The 27,420-nt window shown below is 41.2% G+C and overlaps 1 long non-coding RNA gene across 1 annotated transcript; it reads left to right on the top strand.

Annotated features, from left to right (window-relative positions):
* The first annotated feature begins 1,790 nt into the window (after positions 1-1,790).
* Positions 1,791-3,563, top strand: LOC103675022. Its single transcript, XR_571775.2, has 3 exons — positions 1,791-2,122; positions 2,416-2,490; positions 3,394-3,563. It is a non-coding gene; the product is annotated as an uncharacterized LOC103675022 (long non-coding RNA).
* The last annotated feature ends 23,857 nt before the right edge of the window (positions 3,564-27,420 follow it).

The raw sequence follows: 27,420 nt of genomic DNA, 5'->3' as shown, positions 1-27,420 counted from the left end.
GATGTCAGGGCTCAGGCTCTGGTTCCCGTGCTTGAGCTAATTGGTCTGTTTGGAGAAGCATTTCAGCCTCTGCCCTCTGGGCACCTGTTCCTGGGAAGCTGCCCCTCATTCAGCCTTGGCCTTTGCATTGGGCTTCTATAGCTACTGAGTTATCATTCTAAGCCATGTCTGATGGCCTTTGGCTTGAATCTGGAAAGCTGAAAGTTTGTTCAGACAGTAGAGTCTAAATTAAATATTAGATCTGAGAGGGTTTCACATACTTCATAGCATGACCTCATTGGGATATTTACTTGCTGTTCTCCTGGTTCTCCCAAATTAATAATTGAGTAAAATCCTGTTTTGACATTCAGAGCTGATTTGCTTACGTTCTGTTGAACTGCACCTGCTCTGTGAGAGAGTGGGTGTGTGTCAGGAGGCGGGGAGAAGTGGGCGCAGACAACAGAAGCTTTAACGGAGATGCATGGCTTGAGCATTTTATACATAAAAATATCATTCAGCCCTAAAATTGTGGGTCACCTACTATATGACAAGCCCTGGATTAGATGCCAGTGGCAGAATAAAGTCCTGGACGATACTGTCTTGTCTTAGGAAGTTTGTGTTGGGGAAATAATAGCAAATACACAAGCACCAGCTGAAAACAGCAAAATGCAAGGACAGACCTATCCCTCCTTCCATTGCACATACACTCACATCAGCTACACATCTGTACATACCTGGCCATATGTGGGAAGACCTACCCAGGCTGTGGGTTTTGAGATTTTGACCATCAAAACCTACAAGTAAAAATCCCCCCTTTTTGAATCTGCATTTCATTATAACAATATGGTCTGAGATGGGCTCTGGTGCCTGAGGGTCTGGGTGAGAATCTGGCTCCCTCCATACTAGCTGTTTCAATTTAGACACACCATTTAACCTCTCTGCTTCAGTTTCCTCATCTGTAAAATAGAGATTACAGTGTCTACTTCACAGGATTGCTCAGAGGTTTCAAGAAGTGAAAAGAGGTGCATGCTTGGAACAGCATGAGACACATGGGCAGTGCTCAGGCCATAGGGGGAAAAGGAGGCTCATTTTTAGGATGGGGACAATTAAGAGAATATTTGCTTGGTTTTAGGAGAGGAGAGGGTCCTGGCAACTTGGTGCTTTCTATATGGCCACTGGGTCCCAACTCAGTTCCACTCATCAAACATATATGAGAATCTGACAAGCATTTGTTATGTAGGGTTGTGGGAAAACAGAGATACTTGAGGCATGGAATCCACGGTCTACTATAGGATGCAAAACAAATAGACAGATAAAAACAAAGAGTAGACCATGAAAAATACCACAAAAACTTAGGAAGACTCATTAAGTTGTGGGTACGGAGGTCAGGAAAGACTTGTGTGTATTGGAGGGAAATGTTGTGGGTATTAAGAACAGCATGGATCAGAGGAGGCAGGGAATTTTGGCATGCATTTGAGAACAGGGCAGAATCTAATTTGGTTGAAGCAAACTGGAATAAGAAGCGTTGGTTTGGGCTACCAACGGAGAGAGGAAATGCAAAGCCATTAAGACTTCGCACTTTGTCAACAGGCAACAGAGGGCCGTTGAACGGAGTAGTAATAAGAGATATTGGAGGTCGAACCATTTTATATTTTAAAACTAATAGAATATAGTGGGTGAGGAAGAAGATGAGAGAATCAAAGATTACAACATAATTTTCTACCCGGGTGACTAAGGGCGCGGTGCTATTTGCTGGAAATAGGGAAGTCAGAAGAAGGCGCTGGTTAAGTAAAAGGCAGAAATTGCTCTACTTGGACCGTTTGGGTTGAAAATGCTAGTGAGTCATCCCAGTGGCGGTGACCTGCAGACTGTTGGAAAAGAGGCACTAAAGAGAGAGGCTAAGGATAGGGAGGTGGATTTGGGAGCTAGCTCCAAAGAGGGTCGCACCACGGGAATGAATCATGGCCCAGGAAGGGACTGTAGGACAAGGAAAGAGGACTAAGGCTGGACCTTGGTGACAGAACACTGATGGGACAAGCAGAAGAAGAGGAACCATGAGGAAGACTAAAGAGGAATAACACTAATGAGGAGAAGCAAGGCAGTTCAGTGTCATGGAAGCCAAAAATATGGAGACATCAAGAGGGTAAGAGCCGAGAAGAGGCTCAGTGGAGGCTGCTGGTGACCTCTGAGAGCCATCTACATACAGTTCTGGGATGGTGCCATGTCGACAGGGTCCAAATAATTGTTGGTTATTGAAAAAGAACTGACTCTGGGAGGACCGAGCATTTAAGAACAAGGGCAAGTAAGGAGTGAGAGAGTAAGGTAGTGTAAGGAAGAGGTGGTTCAAAGGGCTATGGGAAACATGAGAGGCTTTGTAGACTAAAGAAAGAGATGCACTGCTGAGCTCACCCTGTCCCACCTACCTTTCTAATGCAGGAAATTAAGATCAGAAAAGAGAACAAGAGAAGATGGCTGGTTGGTTGCTGGACACCAGAATATGAAGAAATTGATGTGAGTGGCCGAAATGGAGAGTGGGAGATGGCATATATAAACTCATCATTGAGAAAACAGATTAATTACAAAATAGAATTGCCCGATTATGAACTGAATACTGAATGAGTTAGAATATTTTAATATAAACATATATTCTTGAGGAACACAACTTAGATGATATCAAATATATTTAGAATTCTGGGCAGGCAGAAGGGAAGCAGTTCATGTTTCTCCAACCTTGCCCTTGACCATCGCTGTGACTTCCTGAGAGTTACTGACCCCTCTCTGTCTCAGATTTTCATCCATAGAATAGGGATGGTAACACTTCCCAAGGCTGTTGCATTGTTGTGAGTACTGGATGAGATATTCAGGAATCGGAATGCACGAGAGCTATTATCCCAGTGCTTTGCACGTTATAAGCAGGTGTTCCATAAATACTGGCTATCATTACTATAAGCTTTTCTTGGCTGTCTGTTAGCACAGTCTTGGAGAGAGTAGTTGGGCAGTCAGGGCCCTGGGATTTAGCTGGACAGATGCTAACACTTGCCCTGGATAGATAAATGCAGCTGATGTAGAGGTGAGAGACTGTGTGTGACTTCACAAAAGAGAAAAGTGAAGAGAAGGGGAAATTAGGGAAATAACAGAAGTCTGTGTGTGAGTATCTGTGAGTGTGTGTGTGTGTGTGTGTGTGTGTGTGTGTGACTGGTAGAAATGGATTCCACTCACCACTGAGGGGCTGACTTCAGTACAGGAAACCCAACCAAATTGTGGCTTCCCAATTTGCACTTGTGAGTACTGATGCCCCTTTGCAACTCTCCAGCCAAACCTGCAAATATATAGTCCAGAGCCACAAGTTTCTCTCATTTTGACTTTGTAGCAATGCTGTTCTAATCAATGACTATCTATTCCCCTCCTCTCCAGCCCCTACCTCAAGAAATGAGAGGAATATTGAGAGCATCAGACCGAAGATTTGGAGTATGGTTCAAATTCATGATCTATCTTCTCCAAGTGTTGGCTTTCTCCTCTCTGTTGACGACCTACTATGTACCATTTTGAATGCCCATTGGACTTAATAAACTTACCTCTCGAGGTATTTGGCTCAGGTGGGTGCTTTTCTAGGATATGGTGATCAAGTATACATTGATATCACCCAGAACCTCTGCTCTCATGCATCATCTTTTTCCAGTCTGAGGATCCCTTACTCTGCCTGGGGACACAGGTTTTTGGTCTGGCAACACTCCTCCCTTCCATCATGACATTGGAGCTCCTGAGCCCTGCCCCATGTGCACGAGGGCTGACCAGCGAGGAGGCAATAATGTGAATACTGTACCCCAGGTGTATGTGGCATGGCTCACTGCTCTGTAAGGTGATCTGCGGGTTTTCTGGGGCCAGCTTTTAACCCCAGACTACTTTCCCCTTAACCAACTTCCTCTTGCTATCTCGTTCAGAGTGCATGGGGGAAAATGCAATCTCACTTAAAAATTAACTCAAATATCTGCTGGTAGCCTCCACTACCATTTATTTCATGCATTTCCGTCTTAAAAATGACTTTTGGACAATCTCTTGTGCACCTCCAGCACTGCTCCCCTCCAGGAGCAGAACAGATGCAGAGCTGCCTGTGTGTATCCATGTGGACATCTCTCTCTCTCTCTCCTCCAACGCTTTCCACCCCCCAACCCCACCATCCCCAAAGCGAAAGTGTTAATTAGTGGGGACAGCTGTCACAGTGTGTGACGAAGACAGACTGAAGATGATGTAAGCCATCAGCATTAAGCCCATTCTCCAGGAGAGATGGGAAATGCTTGCGTGCAAGAGAGTGTACTCACTTAATTTCAGTCTGTGCTGCACACCAAATTCCATGGGCTACTGTAGGGTTGAGTAATCCCAGATTGCTGGCCCACCTCTCCCATGCATCAAATGAATGTGAAAGTACATGGTAACCTGTAAAGTGCTGAATAAAAGTTACCTTTTTATCCTAGTTTCCTGAAATAATATATTTTGGATTCGTTATATGTGAATTTATCTAATGTCTAATGAGTGAGTGGAGTTCTGGACAGTCCTGATCTTTCTTGATCTGCCTGGAGTCAATCAACATCCAGGAGTAAGGGGTGGGGATGAAGTACGGTGGTTCCAGAACCAGTATCTAAAAATACGCACAGAGTTCATGGGGGATAGTTCTCTGGAGGATGGCAGGAGAATTCCTGCTTCCTCGTGAGATAGATTCATTTATCCATAAATCATTGGTCGAGGGCCACGTTACTTGCTGACCTGTGTGGAGGAGCCATGTGGTAAAGCTGATAACAGAGATTTACGCCTGCCAGGCTCCTTGCACTATGAGGAAGGGCATCCCCTCATCACTGCTTCCCAGCTCATCACTCAGTCTGAAACTCCTCTCTGTCTCTCCCGATCTGTCTCATTCCATTTGTGATCATGTCACTCAGACTTCCTCTAGTTCCTTTTCTCTATTTACTATTCCTTAGTCTTCCCTGCTCTTTGAAAACTGAGGGAGGGTTGAGTTGCCGTGGCAACCCCCTATCCCCACCTCTTTTCTGTTTCTCAACAATTTTTCTACATTTTAATAAAATCACTATTTATAGTGCGCAAAGCTTCATTCCCCTCCACCGCAGCTCTGCAAGGGAGGTCTCCTGTCTGACCAGAATACTAATGACTAAAACATGGCTTTCCAGTGCGGCAGCGAGGGGGCCCTCCAGGGCAAGCACTTTGGTAGACATATGTGTTCAGGACCAGGGTTTGACCTGTATACATGAAGAACCACAGTGCACAGGGCTGAACACCCGGGCTTGTAAAATATCCCACGCTGGATACATACAAAATATACATGTTGAATTTGGCTGGAAGGGAGGAGGCATGAGATAAGGTGTTCTTCCCTTTGTTACACTGACAGAGGAAACTGAAGTCCTGGGCTCTGATTGTATCATGCTGAGATAGAGCAGCCTGTTTGGAATAGTTGGGATTTGCAGTTTGGAAGGTGGCTCAAAGCTATGGTGGAATCATGGGGGGAAAACACAGAGGCTTCATCATTTACCAGCTCTAAGACCTCAGTGTTCTCAACTGCACACTATCTACCTTATAGGTAGGGCAGAGAGAGCGTACCCCAGGCATTTGGTGATAATATGGCCACATGGCTAAGCATTTGGGCTCCAGAGGACGCTTCAGATCCCAGCTCTGCCAACCTCTAGTTTCATGCCTTGAGGCAAGTTACTTAACCTCTCCATGGATCAGCTTCCTCATCTCTAACATGGGGACACTATTAATAGAATCTGTCTTTTAGGGTTGCTTTGAGAATTCAATAAGTTAATAAGGTGAAGACTAGGAACAGTGCCTGGTAAAGTGTCTACTGTCATTGAGTATTGGCCTTTGATACACGAGAACTACTGTTTTACCAGTTTATCAACACTCATGAAGGCTAGTGCAAACCTGGGGCTTTACCAAGGGTTTATATCTATTGAGGGGTAGGTTTGGAAGAGGGCCATTTTGTTATGGGATGAAACATTTAGACTGCACTGAGAACTAGAATCCGATCATAAATGGAAAAACGTAGTAGCTTTTCTATTCTTAGTGCTCACTAATGAAAGTACTCATTCTTTGCCATGTTGTTTTCGGACTTTATAAAAACAAATTTATATAGAAGCAAGGTGGATTATTTTAGCTTAAATCTGATTTGAATTTAAGACATTGTTCAGCCAAACTGATGGCTCACAGGTGGAAAGTCTCTGGGTGAGGTGATGTCATAGCCCTCTGATAGCAGCAGCTTCTTAAACTCTCAGGTGCCTATGATTTTATTAAAATTCAGATTCTAATTCAGTAGGTTTGGGGTGGAGTCTGGGATTCTGCATTTCTAACAAGCTTTTAGGTGATGCTGATACCACTGGTCCTTGGGGACCATTTAGTAGCAAGATTCTGAGGTTTTTGAGTCCAGTTCTTCCCAAAGATGACTTTAAACAGAGGCGTGGGTTTAGAGGAAGGGATGCCTCCCATTTCTTACTCACATACAAAGCTGGAATAGCTCTGGGCCCTCATGAAGGAATGAGATTAAGAATTACCAGTGGAGGGGCACCTGGGTGGCTCAGTCGTTAAGCGTCTGCCTTCGGCTCGGGGCATGATCCCAGGGTCCTGGGATGGAGCCCCACATCAGGCTCCTCCTCTGCTATGAGCCTGCTTCTTCCTCTCCCACTCCCCCTGCTTGTGTTCCCTCTCTCGCTGGCTGTCTCTCTCTCTGTCAAATAAATAAATAAAATCTTGAAAAAAAAAAAAAAAAGAATTACCAGTGGAAGCTAGAAGCCTCTTTTTTTTTTTTTTCCCTGCGATCTTTTTGACAAAGGAAGTCAAGTAAAGCTGTATGCAATTGTCTGGCTTTTTGGCCAGAAAGCTCAGAGGTGCCCTGACTGCATTATATAAGCCTTTTCCTCTTGCTTTCAAGTGTGATTACTCGCTTTGTTTTGTTCTTGAAGTGTTTTCAGAATCCAATAAAGCCCATCATTTTTAGCGTGGCATTTTAGGATGGAGGGGGCATTGATCTATTCAGAATATGTGGAAGAGATGATTGTTGGACCGAAACCCAAATGAAATTGAGCCAAATAAAGACATAATTATTAAAACATTAACTTGAAATTTCAACTCCCGCTTAAAAGCACTGCTTTCCTACTTTAAATCTCTGGCAATCTGTTATTTCAGTTTAAGCTTTGTTTAAAAAAAAAAAAACCTCAAAACAAAACTCTTGACATGCTTGTAACAACTAACAATAATGCTGCTATGTAACAGCTGCAAGCTCACTTCTGAATTACCAGTGGAGGAATTAAAGGTCCGTGTTATAAGATGAGAGGTTTAGCTACTTTATAAGATGAATCAGCCAGTGACTCACAATTACCAGTTGTGTGATTTTAAAATCCCAGTAGTTGCGAGCTTCACTTTGGAGAATGGGCCATCTTTGAAGAAATATGTGACATTAGGCAAAGAAATGTGAAGTATCCTTTAAATTTGAGATTGGCCATAATTCAAAACAGCATGGGAAGACTATACATGCTCATTTCATTAAAAAGAGCATCTCAGTTGGATTTAGGCTTTTAGCCATGCGATCTACCCCCCTTTCGTGCAAGGCAGCATTGTAGGGTCGTTTCTACTAGGTTACTAAATAACGTCTGCGTCGTCTCTCCAAAAAGTCCACAGATTGGGGCGCCTGGATGATGCAGTCGGTTGAGTGTCAGACTTTTGGTTTTGGCTCAGGTCATGATCTCAGGGTTGTGAGATGGAGTCCCGAGTCAGGCTCTGTGCTCAGGGCAGAGTCTGCTTGAGTTTCTCTCTCCCTCTCTCTCTGCCTCTCCCCACCATGCTCTCTCTCTCTAAAATAAATAAAAATAAATCTTACAAAAAAAAGGCCCACAGATCAAGAGATGCTGATGCCAACAAAGGGGAAACTACCCCTTTAATGTCAGCTGTAACCCTTGCAGGTGCAACCCGGTCGGGAGATGGGCAAATATGGCAGAGATGGACAATAATATTTATTTCAAAATACAAAGGGTTTCTTTTTTTGCAGCATTAGATGTTAAAAGTCTTTCAAATGGAAACCACACAAATAGGATTCCAGATTAAAGTCTCCTTGGTTGACATGTAACCATTGGGAAAAATGAAACAAGATTTATCTGAGAATTGCTATTATGACCCATCCTTAAAACAGAAGAGCTTTGTTCCTTCTGAGCTAGTGGGAACCTGTTACAGTTGCAGCCTTATAATTTGTCACTGAATAAATCACCAACACCAAGTTACATTAATTATATCTTACTCTTTGGTTCCCTAAATTCCTCTTTAATAGGCCTGAAGGAGTTGCAATGAATAATATGGATTGAGACCCATTTGCAACTTTTATTTTTTTTTTATTTTTTTAAAAGATTTTATTTATTTATTCGACAGAGATAGAGACAGCCAGCGAGAGAGGGAACACAAGCAGGGGGAGTGGGAGAGGAAGAAGCAGGCTCATAGCGGAGGAGCCTGATGTGGGGCTCGATCCCATAACGCCAGGATCACGCCCTGAGCCGAAGGCAGACGCTTAACCACTGTGCCACCCAGGCGCCCCGCATTTGCAACTTTTAGAAGCAGTTTTTCCTTTCCAGTAAATCTATATTCTTTCTCTTGCATCACAAGCAGGAAAATCCATATTTGAAATTTTGTCAAGACGTTTGCTTGGAATTATCAGTAACTAAACTCTCACTTTAAGTGAATGGTGCTTAGTGATTGTAATAATCTAAAGTTTGGTGCCTTCTGTAGGCTTGCTTCCAGTAGATTCCACATGAATAAGAGAATGTGTATCTATTTTTGAACTGGGAATCATTTTGACTGAGCGTTTATAGAAATATCAACAGGCAAACTCTGTACAGTTTGAACACAAGAGCTCTTGTCCAAGTGGAATACTTCAAAGGTTCGGCGATTTGAAGTAACCCTCTGATGAAGTCTAGAAACTACTGGAAATGTGTAAGTGCTGAGGTTAAAATTACCCTAGAGATAAAATCTGATTTCCTGTTTCTAAGTCTAAAAGCTTACAATAAGGACCTTGAAGGTTCCTGGAATAATAAACAGATCTTCTGAAACAACAGCGGGATGAGGTAAGTGTGGCTGACTTGAAAGTACAGATGAAGTTCCTCAGCACGACTCATGTGTTTCAAAATTAAGAGGGAGAATTTCCAAGAGAGAGACGTATTTGGAGTTTTATTGAATCCAAAATATTTTTAAGTACTGCAGAAGTTTGACATGTTCTTTAAGGTTTTCCACTGCTAAGACAACCATCTCGTGTCCTCGGAGTGCATTCGTTTTATGAACCTGGAGTTGAGAGCCTCTGAAAAGTGGTATATCAACATGTGGCTTTGCAATTTGTGCAGCACAAGTAGCCTGGCCCGGGCTGCAAGGAGCTGAACACCCTTCCCCCTCCTCGTCTGCTCTGCTTCACTCAGTTCTTTCTACTTACTTGTCCAGCCTGAACTTCTGTTTTGTTTCTGGAAAGCCCCAGAGCTGAGCAAATTGTCCTTTTCTTCTTTCTCTTAGTACCCGGAGCCTACCTGGTATAGAACTTGTCACCACGCCTTACTCATAGGCTTTCTCAGTTCCCACTAATTCTGTGAGGTGTTTGAGGACAAAAATTCCATCTTCTCAGTGCCCTATCTGTTCCACAAATGTTTCTTAAGCAGCCACTGGATAGCTGGTCCCGTGAATACAACGATGACTAGGACACAGAGGCAGTTTTCCAGTTGCTCGCAGTTTTGAAAAGGAGACAGAAGAGTGGACAGTTATATTTTGTGTTAGGTTCTTTGATAGAGGTCAACCGAAGGTACATCAGAAGGACACTTTCGAGGTCTTCCAGAAGAGATGTCACCTAAAGTAAGTCGTGAAAGAGAAGTAGCGATCGCCCAGCTGAGGAGAACAGCATGGATGGGTGGCAAGGGGCAGAAAAACCTGTGAGCAGAGGGAGCAGCAGATATGAAGGTATAGAGAAGAGAGGGCACAGTGCATACAAGGAATTCACAGTAACGCAGGGGGACTGAAGCAGAGAGCATCCACTATAGAGTGAGAAGGAATGAGGTTAGAAAGGTCAACAGGAGCTAGATGATGAAGGGCCTTGGATGTCATGCTAAAACATCTGGGCTTTCTTCTAAAGGGATAAAGGACAAGTCACTGAAGCATTTTAGCCAGGAGAGTCATTAGCATATTTTTGGTTTCCAGAGATCACTTTAGCTGTAGTATGAAAAATTTTCAAGGCTATGCCGCAAAATAGGCAAGAAATTACAAGACACAAAAGCAACTCAGAGGTGGAGGGAGTGGAGGAAGTTGCGGCAAATTTATTGGCTATAAAGAGTGAGCGAGGGGCGCCTGGGTGGCTCAGTCGTTAAGCGTCTGCCTTCGGCTCAGGGCGTGATCCCAGCGTTCTGGGATCGAGCACCACATCAGGCTCCTCTGCTTGGAGCCTGCTTCTTCCTCTCCCACTCCTCCTGCTGTGTTCCCTCTCTCGCTGGCTGTCTGTCAAATAAATATAAATAAAATGTTTTAAAAAAAAAGTGTGAGCGAGAAGAAGTCTGAGATTAGATGATCTTCAGACTTCTAAATAATAGCATTAAGGAGAAGTGGTTCCATTGCCCAGATTACGAAATACAGTTAGGGTGCTGTGTGGCACTGAGTGTGGGAAGTGAGTCACTCTGGCTTGACATGTTGACAGTGAGGTACCTTGGGTAGCCTGGAGACCACACAATCAGAAATTTCCAGCAAAGAGATTGGGATAACAAAAGATAAATTGTATGGGTCTGAAAACCCCATAAAAGCTGGGAAACAAAATCCTGTCCATGGGAAGGTTGTAGAAGAATTTCAGTGAGCCCAGCAGCAACAGCTAGAGTTGGGGTTCCCACACACTGGAAATTTGTCTGTAGCTACTGTCTGTCTTTGCCTGAGGCAGTTCGATTGTTCCGCTTTATGTCCATTTCATTCTCTTTGCTTCTCTACTAGGCTTCACCAGAACATGGATTACATGGATTTAGGGTTGTCAAGAGACTGACCTTGGCTCAAGTCCACAAGACCTAGATCTCTGCTTAATTGTTTCTGCCTCTAAGTCTTCAAGTCTCAATTACAGATTCCAGGGAGAGACAATCTAACCGGCTCACTGTGGATTAGGTGACCACTGGTGGACAGAGAATGGGTTTATGTGGGTTCCAGGGCTGTTCCTTCTAGACTGTGGGTGGCAGGTTCTCCAAGAAGGAAATGTGAGCAGGGAGGAAATGACTGGCTGAGAAAACAACTGATACCTGGATACAGTAAGAATAGCCCTCGGGAGCTAGATCTGGGCCAGAGAGAAGGATTTGGGGAAGCAGTTAAAACTAAGGTATTGGTTGAGATAACCTGGAGGAGAGTTTAGACTCTGAGAGGTCAGAGGCTGAGATCAGAATTTTGGGGAGCAGCAGGCTTTAAGAAGTGACGAGAGGAAGACAGGTCAGGGAACATGTAGGAAGAGATGGAAAGAGAGGTAAGAAGAAGGACAGTGTCACAAAACTGAAGGAGGGAGGGGTCAAGGGTATCAAATTCTACAGAAATCGGGTAGGGCAAGAACTAAAGGCTGACAAGGAAACCAAGAGTGGGGGACTATCCAGTGAGGAGATGACTGGGAAGCCAGATGGCAGTGGGATGACATGATAATAAAATGTCAGATAAATGAGGGGCAGGGAGCAGACGCAACTTCTGTCTAAAAAGCTTGACTTTCAGTGGAAAGGGGCAAATAGAGCTAAAGATGGACACGTGGTGGAGGAAGCATTTTCCTAGTAACATCCCAGCGTGGGGAGATATTGAGTACACGGCCAAGATGGACAATATTTGATGCAGTCAAGTTTGGGAGGAGGTTGAATGGGACGAAACAGCGCTCCAGGGGTTGGGACGCCGTTTCCACTGAAGGGAGAGGGAGAAATGGCAAATAAGAGGCACCGGATAAGTATTTTTGAATCCTTGGGGCGCCTGGGTGGTGCAGTCGTTAAGTGTCTGCCTTCGGCTCAGGGCGTGATCCCAGCATTCTGGGATCGAGCCCCGCATTGGGCTCCTCAGCTGGGAGCCTGCTTCTTCCTCTGCCACTGCCCCTGCTGTGTTCCCTGTCTCGCTGGCTGTCTCTGTCAAATTAATAAATAAAATCTTTTAAAAAAAAGTATTTTCGAATCCTAAATGAACAGACTTATGGAGTGGTGGTTGAGCCAGTTTGCAGAGCTTAGTTTTCTACTCCCCTTGGGGTCTTTCAGGCAGGAGGCTTGGGTCTGGAGAGCGTTCTGGGCAGGACCTCTGGGAGGCTTGCCAGCTTGCATGCAGGTAGGACAAATGCAGTGGAAAGCCTTCCTTCTGCTCTTCTTCAAGTTACCCTGATGGTAACTCCCTCTTGGGCTCACTCTTAGGGAGCCAGAATCTGAGATAGCAGGGGTGCTGAGGGATGGAGAATGTGGCTGTGCACAAAAACCCCTTGGATCAGGAGTCGGAAAACTCTGGATTCCAGTCACTTTCTGAAATGTCCTGATCACATGACCTTAGACAAATTGCATAACTATGCATCTAGTTTCTTCATTTGTAAGAAGTGTGAAAATACCTTCTCTGCCTATTTTAACAAATTACATATCTTACGGATTGCTTTTAAACATAAATCGACCTGTACCTACTTAAAATATTGTGACTATTGTAAAGCCCAGGACAGCAGTAAGGCCCCATTACTTTCTGCTCCGGGCATGCAGAAGATGTGGGCTTCCTGCGCGTCGTGCCCCGTGGAGCTGTCTAATCCTGTCTAACTACCCAGACGTGTAGACCATGGTCTTGGAATACTGTTTGCCAGGTTCCTTCCGGGCGACTACACGTGTTCAGCACTCAGCCTGAGTGCAGCGCGCATTCCTGCGGGTGTAGAAAGCGCCTGGAGGGAGAAGCGTATTAAAATCACAAACTCGTTACTTTCTCAAGACCAGACATATAAATGCAAGCAGCTTCATAAATTGCCTCCAGAGAATAGAAGGCAAAAATTAAGTCTGCCTCAAAAATTTGCACCCGCATCATGAATGCCACATGCCTCTCTCTCTCCTAATGCTTTCCATCTCCATCACCAGAAACCAAGAGGCAACACAAGCGCTCTCCTCTGCGGAGTTCCGCAGCACCTCTGGAGAGACAAATGAAAACTAAAGACATCGGGTATGCTTCTCATCACTGAGCCCGGCTTCCAGATTCCTACTTGGGCCCTCGGATTAACGTCCCTCACGCGGTACCTGATTGCTTTTAGATTCTGAGTCATGTGGAAGTGTGTTTGTTTTTGCAGCGGGCATAATAGGTATAAATTAAACCAGGAATACCTGGCATCCGCTTCTCACCAACATTGTAAAGGTTAATGAGATGTGCTTATGAATCAACTTGCATTCTTCATCTTCAACTAAAAGCATTTATTTTGCCAAATTGGACCAGACACGGGTGAGGGAGCATGCGTATACACTCATTTCCTTGTCGGTGGTATGCTTTGAAATCAGATTTCTGGGTTATTTCTTTGTTTCTCCCCTTGTGGCTTCGTTTCCAAAACAATGGTTTCACTGACCTTAAATTTTAAAAGACAGTGTCTTTCCCAGAGGGTTTAGTTCTTCATTTGGCTTTTTCTCCTCTGCTATGACTCAAGTTATCAGGTACCATTTAGAGAGAATGAAGAAGGATTTTTTAAAAAAATAATGTAACCCATTTGGCTGTGATTAATGGAACTTATAAATACATGATAAATGGGCCTAAGGGAGAGAAAGGCACAATATTGATAAAGGTTATAACGCAAAAGAAAGTACAGGAAAGTGAACTGAGGATTGAGCGGGCCCTAACCCACAGAAGGTGCACAACAACGATAATCATGTACTAATTGGCGTCTCCTAAGTCCAATAGAAAAGTGCGAATTCTCTTGGAGGAAGGCTTGGTTCAAAGAGGATATTTGTAATCCTACATCTCTTAATTCACTCTGTCAATGTTCTCGAAGGCTTTAAAGGCTTTAAAGGCTTTAAAGATTTAGTTCCTTAATATGAAATACAGATTATGGCTCATGGAGTCCACCACCAAAACGGCACGACCAGAAAGCTTAAAAACAGCTCTTTCTTATAGTAACCAGAGGCTTAGAAAAATATGTTTTGCTCTTTAGTAGCTAATTGCTACATGTGTAAGGCAGCCTAAATCTGCACTTTTTTTTTTTTTTTTAAGACAAAGTAAAATTCCAGATGGAAACAAGAGGGCCTCTGTTTTGGTGATGTAGCATGTGTTGACATTCTGAAAGCACAAACACGTTTGAGTAACTAGCTGCTATTAGGGAAAAGAATTAAGATCAACATTGCTAAGCACAAAATAAGAACAATGGGTATGGACAGGCTGATTAGTAGAAATTATAGTCTGTCATGGTGCAAAAAAAAATACTGGACTTAATAGCGAATACACATCGCAAGCAAAATGTCCTTATTTAACCCTTGACTAATGAGAATCCTAACCTACAAGCTTAGAAATATGTCTACACATCACCTATTAGACTCTAAGCTGTCTGAGAGCAGGCGCACTGTTGTACCCACCTTCATACATTTGCTTTGCTTCCGTTTTCTCATGTAACAGACACAAAGTATGAAGGTACAGGCTTATTACAAATACTTGTTTTCTTCCTTGAGATCCTTCTGGGCCCTTCACAATGTATGACAGGGAGCCAGGGAAGAAACCCAGGCAATGCTGGCATCTGCAAGCCTTGCTAAGTGTAATGCCCAGAAGCCCTCACTAGAGTCACGTGGGAAGATACAGAACAGTCCGCAAAGATTGGCGATGCTTACGCTGCTGACAATAGCCCCAGTTTCGATGTTTCCTCTTTTGCAAAAATAAAACAGGAAAAGGCAGATAGAGAGAGAAAAGAAAGAGTTTGGAACTAATATGAGTAACGGGATTTTTTTTTTTTTTGGGTATTTTATTGAGTTCTGCACATGACATTTGCAATGAAAACACTTTAAAGCCAATGACAAATTTAAAAAAATGGATCAGATAAAAATATCACATAATCAACTCACAGGTATTAACTGTATTTACTTAACAGAAGGCTCAAATTTATTACGACAAGAACATTAGAGAACGCAGCATAAGAACTTAAACTTTACATTAAGAAGCGATAAATTAACATAATTCAATATCGAAAGATGAATATAGAAAAGTGTTTGATTTTACATTTTATTCAGAATTCCATTATTTGTTATTATGCCATTATTTGAGAATTATTATTATTTCATTCCATACAAAATAATACTTGCTTGACTTATCTGATAAAGAGAACTAAATTCAAGGTTAGAAAATTTTAAATTCCGATATAATATAGCATAAGCTCCACTTAATTACGTGCAGAAACACTGCATTGCTATCAGTAAAAGTACAGAATGTATCACGGACTGTTGATTTACGAGGGAAAGCAGGAACAGTGCCTCTCTGTTGTTTAAAAACAGAATAAAAATGTTGTATTCTGTCATGATTTAAGACATGAATCTTCTCCATGTTCGAACTGAGCAGTCATCAGATTTTAATTTTACCTGGGAAATTACCTAATATGTGGATGAACTTTACCGTATACTTGAACTATGGCTAAACGGTAAAAATACAGTTATTTAATATTTGATAACCAATTCTTTTTGAAGAGTTACAAGAAATAAGGAGTTTACTTAAAATGACGACAGTTTTTCTACCCGCTCCCCCTTGCCTGTCCTCTGCTAATCACAGAATACGTGTGACGGGAAACACAGGCTGGAAGTCAGTGACTCTGGTCGGTCCGACAGTATTGTTTTCCCTGAATCAGAATGTCTGCTGTATCTTGGGTTATTGCTTCTTTTAACTGTTCCATCATTATGGTAGGTTTTGTAAAAAGAAAATCACATCAGTGAAGAAGATAACTTTCCAGTCTAGCAATCTGACATCACATGGATTTGGTGTCTGTGGTCAGGGTTTGCAGACTTAACACGTTCTAGATGGAAAATGTTTGGCTCTCACCCTGTGGGAGGGCTATCTTCTGGAAGTATCTGAGGTCTGACAAGAGCAAAAAATACTTTGTCCTCCAAACTTGAAATTTCCTAACATATCATTTAGAATTAGCTTTCAGTTAAAGTTTTTAAAGATAATGGCAGTGATAGGGGCAAAAGAACATGACAGAGGGAGAACAGGCTGAAGAAAATGAGATTTGGAGCCATTTGCTGGCCATAAGATCTTGGGCAAGTCACTTGATCTTTCTATCGGTTGTTTAATCTCTAAACTTCAGACGGTATTATCACTTCCTATGGATATGTTAAAGATTAAATAAGATGTGAAGGATCTTTGGAAAGTATGACATAATAAACAAATGTTAGACATCGCTACGAAAAAACTGTATTTGGGTATCTGCGTAATTACTGTCCAAGATTTCAAAAATGGATTTCTGTTATTATTACATTTAACATACAACATAGAAATACTACATACACTGTTTGCTTTCCCTTGTAGGAACTTATAACCGAAATTATACCATATTATGGGGTAGTTCCAAAAATGGCCTATACTGAAAAAAAGAAGAGTATGTTACTATTTGGTTTATAATCATACAATGTTATGGCATATAGGAAAAACACTTTGACAATTAGTTTTAAATAAACTAAATACTTAACCTTCCCACCCCAAACCCAACATTAAGAGATCACACCGTGGATACAATTTACCGGAAAAGATACTACTATGGTTTGTTTCTGTATGGTCAGTTCACAAATTGTTACAAGATACAATATCAACACAATTTGCTAGAATCACCATTGAGCAAATTTCATCAACTTTAAAAAAAGTGGATAAAATTACTTTTCACAAATATCACTAACACGAATACATAAGAGACTCAATTACACCTAAACTGTATTCACAAAACCAAAAATCATCAGATTAAATGTTTTAATGAATTCCTCGGCTAGTTAAAATATACATTTCCTATTATGATAGAGGCCTTTAAAAACTGCCCCCTTTTCTGAGTGGAAGGATATAAGACTAAACCTCTGGACAAATATTCTCATTATGACAAAATATTTCTGTATTACTCAAATGGACTATCATTTTAACAATTTCCCTAGTGTTCATATTTTAGCATCTTTCTATCCTTATCTCTTTCTACCATAAAACCAGCAACCAGAATATACTCTTGTTCTTCAATGGGTATAATTATCTCTTATCTATGTTGTACAAAAGCTATAACCGTTCTTTTTCCAACTGTCCACAAAAGCCAAACAGAAGCGTTTGGGTTATCCCTGAATTTTGTTTCTCACTCCTGAGCAAAATTAATTATAATATGGCTCTATCAGGCCTCTTTTGTATTCACGAAAATTTACGAAATTTTGTGAATGTTACTTCAAATTATAGCCGTTGATTCTGGGACTAAAACAGGATTAGCTTCTTAATGTGACAAAAATGCACCTTGCAATCGGCTACAGTTCATTGGCAAGCATAATATACTTAATTCTGGTTTGCTAAGTGTTTATTAAACTACAAAAATTTCAACAGGAGGTTCACTGGAACAGAAATTTTGTTTAGATGAACTCAACATTCAAAGATGAAATGATAAGTTGTAACAGATGACCATAATAGCCATGGCCAAAATTAAAAGTTTTTTTTTTTTTTTTTTAATGTCTTGCTACGGTCAATTAGAAATACGAATATTTGGATTTGCAGTCTGTTCAGTCATGTGAGCGGAGATCTGCGGCATCTTAAGTGCCTGGAGAGGAGCAACATGCACCATGTATATGTGTATCAGAACATTCTGAAAATGTTCTAGAATTTTCAAAGATGTAAAGAAACAGATTATAAATTTAAAGTCTTCATTGTACAGATAAAGAAGCTGGGGCTCAGAGAGGTCAAAGGGGCTTCCCTAGGGCACATGGGTTATTAGCAGAGCCAGCACTAAAGCACAGACACCCGCTTAAACTCTACCAAACCACCTCTCGTGCAAAAAAAAAATAAAAATAAAAAAAATTCAAGAGATCATAAGGTAAACAGTCCCATCCCTCCAACCTTTCCCCACCTTCTACTTTGGGATTATAATGTTGAGTGTGCGGAAAGCTCTGGTACTGTTTTTAGCATTTTGTATGCAATTTCAAATCACATTAACATCTAATTAAATTTAACAAATAAGCTCCCCTCCTTTCCAGCATTTCATTAATCTGTTTCCATTCTGCAGAGTGGTTTTTCTACTTTTTCATGATCCCATTACAGGCCAGTGACAATTCTTAGAGGAGAAAAAAAAATCCTATTTCCTCTTCTCACACTCAATTTGAAGAATGGTATATTTATGATACTTTCAAGGTTTAAATCTTATTTCAATTTAGTCTGCCCTTCTGAGATGCATAAGAAAATCTGAGTACTTGAAGTATTCTTCAAAGCCTTTTCAAATGTATATATATGAGGATTTGGAGGCTGGGAAAGAGCTTTGGGGATTATTTAACCTAGCACACCCCCCTTGCAATTCAGGAAATGGTAGCCTAGCAATGGTAGGTGATGTATCTAGCGTCGTCCCACAGGTAGAAAGTGGGTAAGCACTCTGGTCTGACGATATCTAGACCAATGTTACATTTTTGCTACTCATTCGGTGAACCGTATTGGATATGACAGTTGACTTATCTGGTGCCACTCTGTGCTTTCATTGCAAAGTCCGGGTTTTGTCTTTGTTTGAAACTGTGGCCTGTGATAATGCAGATATGATATTAAGAATACATAATGCTTCAAGTTGTGTCATTGGTGTTTCCTGAAGGTAGTACTTAGGTCTATGTCTGTAATGCCTACTGATCCTTACTGAAACATCTGAATGACTAAGACCTTATAGGACAGTGAATTACTTTGCTTCAATCATCCCAATAGCTGATGTGAAGTACTTTACAGTGGACCAGTCTGTGATCATCAGTTATGAGTATTAGGTGGCTCGAATGGATTGACAGTTCCCTGGGCCAGTGTCCCTGCTATGTGGGCTAACACAGAACAAACACATGGTGGTGGCTTTGGCTATGTTTTCACTTGAATTACAAATCGCCCAGATGGGAGGTGCACATAGCTCCAATCTGAGACACTTAGCATTCTTTTATTTCACTTTTTCCTGGAGAGATCTGGTCTCACAATTTTGACCAAGGAAAAAATACCAGCAGACTGTACAAAATTCATTGTAGACATTGCTTCAAAGAAAGTTACCTGGATTATATCCCCTACCCACCTGTTGCTGCTAGTAGCTCTAAGACGGTTTCAGTTACCTGTTCTTATATATTAACAATGAAACTCATCAGGTGTATTTCCTTCTACATGGCATCAAAAAGTATTATAATCTTGGCTTTGCTACTGAAATATTTTGATAGTAATTAAAATTCTACAAGCCCTCTTATTATAACTTAGCATCGTTATGCACTTGAATGACAGGAAATTGGTTATTTATGCATTTGTTCAGGTATGTTTCAAAAATAAAATATGAAAATGAAAAAAAGTCTTCATTATACCAAATGTTCACAGTTTGACTTTCCATAAGGCTTATTAAATAATATACAAATAGCTACCATTCTGCTGAAATGTCACAGTAAATACATTAATAATGGCACAGAAGTGAAATGTCCCCAAATGGGAAATTATCTTCATGACCTCCTAAATCTCTTTTCCAACTAAAACTTTGCGCTTTTCTTATTGAAAAAAGTTCCATTTCTAAAGGAATAAAATACAAAAATAGAAAATGAGTCAAGAAACCTTTTACAGATATAATTTTGAAGGAAATTCTATAAACATTAGATGAAATACTATATCTTTAAGAATGTGCTTTGTCTCACCACACCAAACATCGCATGAAAACTAACTTGAATGAGTATATTATATATGAACTGCTGAAAACTACAACTAAATACTCAAATTTCAGTTAAAATAGATAACTTAAACATATAATAAGTACTAATACATTCTTAAATTTACGTTCAGCTAAAACCTACCTATGAGACTAATTGCACATCTATCATTTTGAATCAAAAAAATAAAAGAATGTTTAATCAAGCAAGGCACATTTCTTTTAGGCCAGTCTGTTTAATACCATTCATCTGGGCACAGTGTAGACCTCACTTATTTATGTGTAAAACGGGCCAATCTACGTAGGAGAGGCTTTGGTACAAACCACACCTTCACAAATAAGGTTGCGCATAACCCCCAACACAGACGATGACGTCACTGTATCTCATGATTCAACATCGTCCCGCGATTAACCGAAAGAAGAAAACAGTACCAGTTGGCTTGTTACAAACAAACGTCTAGGTTTTCTTTATCAGCAGTTACTGATGAGTTTTTGAGTGATTTGATTGCATCAAAATGTCAAAAGGTTGAAATGATCCCTTAATATTTTTTGATGTTCTCCTTTATCTCTGTATCACTATGCTTAACATTGCACCCAGTTGGAAGAGAATCCTCCGGCTTAGCGCTGTTTCCTTTATAGAACGCATTTATCAGAGCCATGTTATCTAATGTCACCTACAACACAACACGCGCTGGCAGACAGATCACCGCCCACCAGCGACAGAACCAACACTGCATTCTTGACAAAGGCGGTTTAAAAATGAGCCTCCTACTGGTCAGTGCCGCTCTGCGGTTCTCTATGCCGGACTCTTCAGGAATCTGTCGGGCAGAGTAAGCATAATAATAATTTACTGTATATTTAGTGTTTTAAAAAATTATAGACTTTATGTCAATTTAAAATATTCTATTCACTATACTTTTCAAAACTTTGGATTTTTTTTAAATTGGTAGCCTGAAAGTTCAACCAATTTAATTTTCTAAGTTTATCAAGCACCTATCAAAGTTTTTAGTTTATCAACTAGAAAGTTTCAGAGTACCCTGAAACTACGAACTTTGTGTCCTTATTAATACCCGCTTCCAAAGGTAGTCCAAACCAATGTGATTGTTTGCTTTTTGAACATAAAAATTTATCTTTACCTTTAGAACCACCTGAAACGTTCGAGTGCCTACTGTTTTTTAGAAAAAAATATATGTCTTAATTTTCTCAATGTAGTTCCAAGGGTTGGTTTCTTTCCTGGCAGTTCATCCCACTTCGGTGACCTAAGATGAGAACTCTTTTGAAGTGAATGGAAATCCCATGCTCAGATAAGTGTTATGGAGAATTGGGGAGGGATGGGGGGGGAGGCAGAGAGAGAGAGGGAGAGGGAGAGAGGGCGAAGAGAGAAGGAGAGGGGCAGAGAGAGCGAGAGATTGAGAGAGCGGGAGAAACAGTCTCAAAATGACTAGAGTGAAGACTGTATTCTAGTTATCATCCGTATCCTCTATCTTGTCACTATACAAATAACTATCAGTTCTGTTGATTCTTTAGAATATAAACTCTACGTAGTTATGTACCATTTCAAGAAATCACAATTAAGACAATAAGAGCTTAACCAGGGTCTGTGGAGAACCAAGAAATAAAAGTTCAAGGTTTGGTGCTCTCCTCTACCAACTAGAAAAAAATTGTTAGAAATGCCAACAGTAAAGTGTTTCTTAAAAATTGCATAGGGCAGCACGACTATCTTGTTCACTGCTATGTCTAGAATCTAGAATGGTGTCTGGACATAGTAGACAATTTGTATGCTGAAGGAATGAATAAATCCCTGTCACTCTGCATTGTGTCTGACATAGCAAGTACTCAGGAAATACACACTGAGTGAATAAGTGGATATATAAAAACTAGATTCATGTATTCCAAAAACTTGCTAACTGTAGTAGAAAGGATACTTATAAACACAAATAGAAATTGCTAAACTCAGTTCTAGGTTTCAGTATGTGAGTATCATCCATCATAATACATAGGGAAGACTGTTTCCCATATATACTCCTGGTTTTAGCGGGTATCTGAAATTCAGTGGTAAATGCCTACCAGTGGTGATCTGGAACTTGAATGTGCTTTGTGTAGAAGAATCACCCACTTACTAAACCTAATGCTGTATGCCTACTGTGTGCTGGGCAATCACCTAGTGAAACGTTTTCCTTATTGGCTTGACTTATACTCGATCACCCTTCATGAAAGATACAACTTCTTAACACTAATCTTTGGCCATATAGCAGGAGTATACTTTTGCATCGCAGTATTTTTTTTTTAAAGATTTTATTTATTTATTCGACAGAGATAGAGAGAGCCAGTGAGAGAGGGAACTCAAGCAGGGGAGTGGGAGAGGAAGAAGCAGGCTCATAGCGGAGGAGCCTGATGTGGGGCTCGATCCCGTAACGCCGGGATCACGCCCTGAGCCAAAGGCAGACGCTCAACTGCTGTGCCACCCAGGCGCCGCTGCATCACAGTATTCTTAATTTTCATGATGAGAATTTGAAAATTACGATGGTCAAAAAGCTAGTAATGACTACTAACTATAAGAAATTACAAGTCACATGAATGATCTGGCACCCACTTCATTTCCTAAGTGCCTAGCTTCTGCTCAATGCTACTGTAGCTTTGGTTACGTTGACATGGTTTTAGTAAGCTGTTCTGGTCTTGCTACTATGACATCTTAACCTCATGTGTCAATACCTGCCTCAAGGCTCTTGGGACTATTAAGCAAGTACGGTATAGCTCGGCATCCTAATGCACTGGTGGTGTGGAGGGAGTTGCAATTTAACAGAAATAAGAAATCAAAATGACATGTGAAGGGTAATCATAATGTTTACATTAGTGGCTAGGAACCAAGATTGGCCCTTGACTTAAATATCAAAATCAACTCCACGAATACAGAGAGGCAGTGTAATAGAAAATGGTGAGACCTATAATTGAAGATATTTGACCAAATAAATGTGCTAACATATGAAGCAAGAAAAGAGCATAAGAACGGTCACATTTCTATAATTATGAAGCTTGTGAAGACGTAAGTAACACCTCTACCAAGGCCTAAACAAAAGAGGTACAGAAACCGAGCTTCCTTAACTCTGTCTTTGACGGGGAAAGAGGCTGCGATCATTCCACAGCACGGAACTTTATGGGAACTTTGTTTTAATGTGTCTGTACCACGCCATCTACTAAACCACTTAGGGTTGGCCGCATACCAGCAAGCTCGATAATTTCTGCCAACGGAATGGTAATGAATTAGCCCAAGGACTAGAAACATTTCTCGTTCAATTATGTGTAATTCTCTGATTGGCTTCTTGGAAATTATGTCCTCTTGGCAAGCAAAAAAAAAGTTTAAACTCACTCGGTAATTAAAGTCGGTAATGTGCTAAGACGTGAGCTTTGTCAAAAATGTAGAAAGTCATGGGAAAATGAGTTTGAGGTGTAATCACTGCTACTCTGAGCAGTATGTAGGTCTACTAATAACAAATATCCTCAATTCACACTACGGCCTGGTAAAACAAACTGATCTTTTGCAATCGGTTAAGATGCTTGCAGGTAAAAGATTTCTAGAATAGACGTAGAAAGTAATTCCAAACACGGTTCTCACCGGCAGAAATTATTTCTGTCTGTGGTTTGCAGTCACCCACTACATTTTGAAATCCAGCATAGAGTCACCCTTGTTTAACACGCTTTTTATGATAATTTCTTATAGAGGTAATCTATTGGTGAATAACTGAACATGTTTTGTCCTGTAGTCATACATGAGGTAAGTATAAAATGTAATGGCATGTGAGACTGCCTCTTAGAATTTCTAATACATTGGCTATTCCAGTTTATAACAGAAAATCCAGTAAAACCCATATTGGGTTAAATAACAAAAATAAACATTCTAATTCATCACTCCAAACCAGAAAAAAAAACCATGAAAAAATAAGAAATGAAAATTATTCATTTCAATTCTCTATTTTGTGTCATTCCTTTAAAAAGTCCTGACAGCGTGTCCTCAAAAGAGAAACGATCTCTGTCCTCTGTGGGCTTAACTGTATAAAGTGATGGAAGGTGAAATGAATTTCTAACTTCTATTGGTCTATATATGTAATCTCAAGCACACGCTCTAGTTTTCTTTAATTTAGTGGCATGCTTAGTAAGGAAATTGTTCCACGTAGATGTACAGAGGTAACACCCAGACCTAGGTCTGGTCTGATGTGCCTGAGAAACCCAGGGAGAAGAGAAAATGCAGAAGGGGTGTGGAAAAGGTTCCTTTCTGTTCATATGCGGAGAATCCGCATTTCCTCCTGCACAGGGAAGTGCATCTGTCATGATATTACCTAAACTCACAGCAGTCCTCCTTCATAGCAATGCTTTAATTTAGTCTCAGTGGTTCCATACTACACACGTTGGTTTTTCAAAGCTTCTGGGAATTTCCCAATACCAACATATGCTATTGGTGCCTCTCACCTATTTTATGTAGAAATGACCTAAGTTTCACCATTATAAAAGTCACTCTGAGGGGCGTCTGGGTGGCTCAGCCTTAAGTGTCTGCCTTCGGCTCAGGGCATGATCCCAGAGTCCTGGGATCGAGCCCCGCATTGGGCTCCCTGCTCTGCTGGGAGCCTGCTTCTTCCTCTCCCACTCCCCCTGCTTATGTTCCCTCTCTCGATGGCTGTCACTCTCTCTCTCTGTCAAATAAATAAATAAAATCTTTTAAAAAAATAAATGAAAGTCACTCTGAGAACCCCATCTTCTTTCATATATGAGAAAGTCACTTTAAAAAATAACCAATCTTTGTGATCCTCCCATATAACTTGACAATTATATAAAAATTTAAGTTATTTTAGGGGCGCCTGGGTGGCTCGTTTGGTTAAGCAGCTGCCTTTAGCTCAGGTCAGGTGATCTCAGTGTCCTGGGATCCAGTTCCGCATGGGGCTCCCTGCTCAGCGGGGAGACTGCTTCTCCCTCTCCCTCTGCCCCTCCCCCTGCTCGTGCTCTCTCTCTCAAATAAGTGAAATCTTCTAAAAAATTAAGCTATTTTGTAAAAGAAATTATTTTATTGTGTAAGGCCAGATCTATAGTAATGTAATTCCTTAAGGTGATTCATTGATGAAATATCTGATGTCTATTCAATCAGCTTCCATAGTAATGAAAACCCTATAGGTATTTTAGGACTCACCATTAACTAAAACCAAGACTGACCTTATAGCAAAGTGTTTTAGAATGTCTGCTAGATAGTAAATTCCTGGAAATATCACTTATTTGTTCTGATTTTTGCTGTACTATGTAAGCCAATGAGTCAACAAATGTTTACTGAGTATCATTTACAAATAGTGCTTTATTAGCTGCTAGGTAGGAAGCAGTCTCTGTGAAGCATTCCAACTCCAGGTAGCCATGGCGATTAATATAATGTTATATTTAAATTATTTTATATTAAATTATATTTAAATTAGTCATGTTAAGGAGTTCCACTCCTTAACTGGATAGTACTTTGTGGGGGAAAACCTGCTGGCGCATGTTTTACCAAATGGAAGCCTTCTCCAGTGAACCAGGTACAAGAAATTTTATCTAAAAGGCTATGATGAGGAGTATAAGCCTCACAGTGCTAGAACGAAGCACAGATACACGACACGAACATTTTGCTATTAGTCTAAAAACACTCAAATCGGAATTTCCCTCCTCTCATTCCTTCCTTGAACAAATAGATTTCTTTTTAAGATTTTTTATTTATTTATTTAACAGAGAGAGAGAGACAGTCAGCAAGAGAGGGAACACAAGCAGGGGGAGTGGGAGAGGAAGAAGCAGGGTCCCAGCGGAGGAGCCTGATGTGGGGCTCGATCCCAGGACTCTGAGATCAGGCCCTGAGCCGAAGGCAGACGCTTAATGACTGAGCCACCCAGGCGCCCCTTGAGCAAATACTTAAGAAGCACCAACTTTATTCCAGGTCTTGAGGGAAACAGTAGCAACGAACAGACAAAAAGTCCTTACTCTCAGGCAAGGGAAGGGCAGATGGACAATAAACAAAGCAAGTAAAATACCTAATGTTAGAGGAGAAAACAAAGCAGAGACAGGATGAAGGAGAGTGTTGTGGGGGCTGCACATTTAAACAGAGAGGCCAGGGAAGGCCTCGCTGAGATGGAGTCCCCTAAGGAGGTGATGGGGCGAGCCACGCAGATATCAGACGTCAGAGCATTGCAGGCAAGTGGAACCGCAGGTACAAAGCCCCGAGGTAGTGCACTCTTGGTCTGTTTGAGGAAGAGCAAGGACGCTGGCACAACGGGAGTGGAGTCCGAAAGGAGGTCAGAAGGGTAAGGCAAGGTAGAGTAGGTGGGGCGTGCCTGTGTGAAACGGAGAGCCAGACAGGGGTTTTGCCACCAAGAGGTTACACGACCTGACAAGTGTTTTAAAGGGTTTTCTCTGGCTGCTATGTTGAGAATAGACTCAAGCAGGGGAAAGGATGGAAGCTGGGGACCAGTCAGGAGGGTACCCTAAAAATCCAGGTGAGAGATAATGATGGCTTAGAATAAGTGGCTGCAGAAGTAAGACTGGAAACATTTTAAGAGTGGGGCCAACAGGATTTGCCAATAGCCTGGGTAAGGAGTATGACAGAAAGAGAGGAATCTAGGAGAATTCCAAGGATTTTAGCTTGAGCAACTGAAAATTGAAGTTACAGTGATAGAGAGGGGGAAAAGGGCAAGAGACATAGGTTTGGTGGCAAGGGTCGGGGAGGAGAGGGAAGCTCAGTTTTGGACATATTAAGTTTGAAATATCCATCTGATATCCAAGTAGAGATGTCAAGTAGGTAGTTGGAAATTCAATCTGAAGTTCAGGGGAGACATTCAATCTGAAGTTCAGGGGAGACGTTCAGGTGGGAGAGAGAAATTTACATATAGATAGTCTAAAGCTATGAGAATAAGACCTAAAGAAAAAGGAAAGAGGTCTAAGGACTAAGCTGTGGCCCATGGGGCTCTCAAACATTAAGACTCAGGGGAAATGAGGAAGACCCAGTAAAAGAGATTGAGAAGGAGAGGCCAGAGAGGTAGTAAGAAAATACAGAGTGTCATGCCCTGAAGTCCAATGAAGAACTTCTTCCCGGGAGGGAAGAAGTATCCCATAGCACCAAATGGTTCTGATGGGTCAAATGAAATGAACACTGAGAAATGACCACTGGGGTTAGCTATAGGAGGTCACCAGTGACCTTGAAAAGTACACTTTTGGTGAAGTGACAGGGGTGAAAGTCTGTTTGGAGCAGATTTGGGAGAAAAAGGGAAGGGATTCAATGATGAACAAAGAGTGATATAGTCCTTACTCTCATAGAAGAGACATTAATCATATAACACAAATAAATATAAAATGAAAGCTATGTCAAGAGCAATACTATATTCAGTTCATTCTAAGACATACTTTTTCAGATTTGAACATCTATGAAATTGGGATGTACCTTAAAATCCCTGGTACTTTCCCTTAAAATTGGCAGCTTTTCTTTTCTCAATGGCGCATAGAATAATGGCGTTCCTTATAATGGAAGGCTCCTCAAATTTGATGAAATGTACCATAATAGGGGAATTGATAAAACCAGAGTCATGAGA

This window comes from Ursus maritimus, unplaced genomic scaffold, assembly GCF_017311325.1.
Source record: "Ursus maritimus isolate PB19 unplaced genomic scaffold, ASM1731132v1 scaffold_12, whole genome shotgun sequence".
Classification (NCBI taxonomy): domain Eukaryota; kingdom Metazoa; phylum Chordata; class Mammalia; order Carnivora; family Ursidae; genus Ursus; species Ursus maritimus.
Note: the sequence above shows the minus strand (reverse complement) of the source record. Positions and strands in the feature narration are given on the sequence as shown.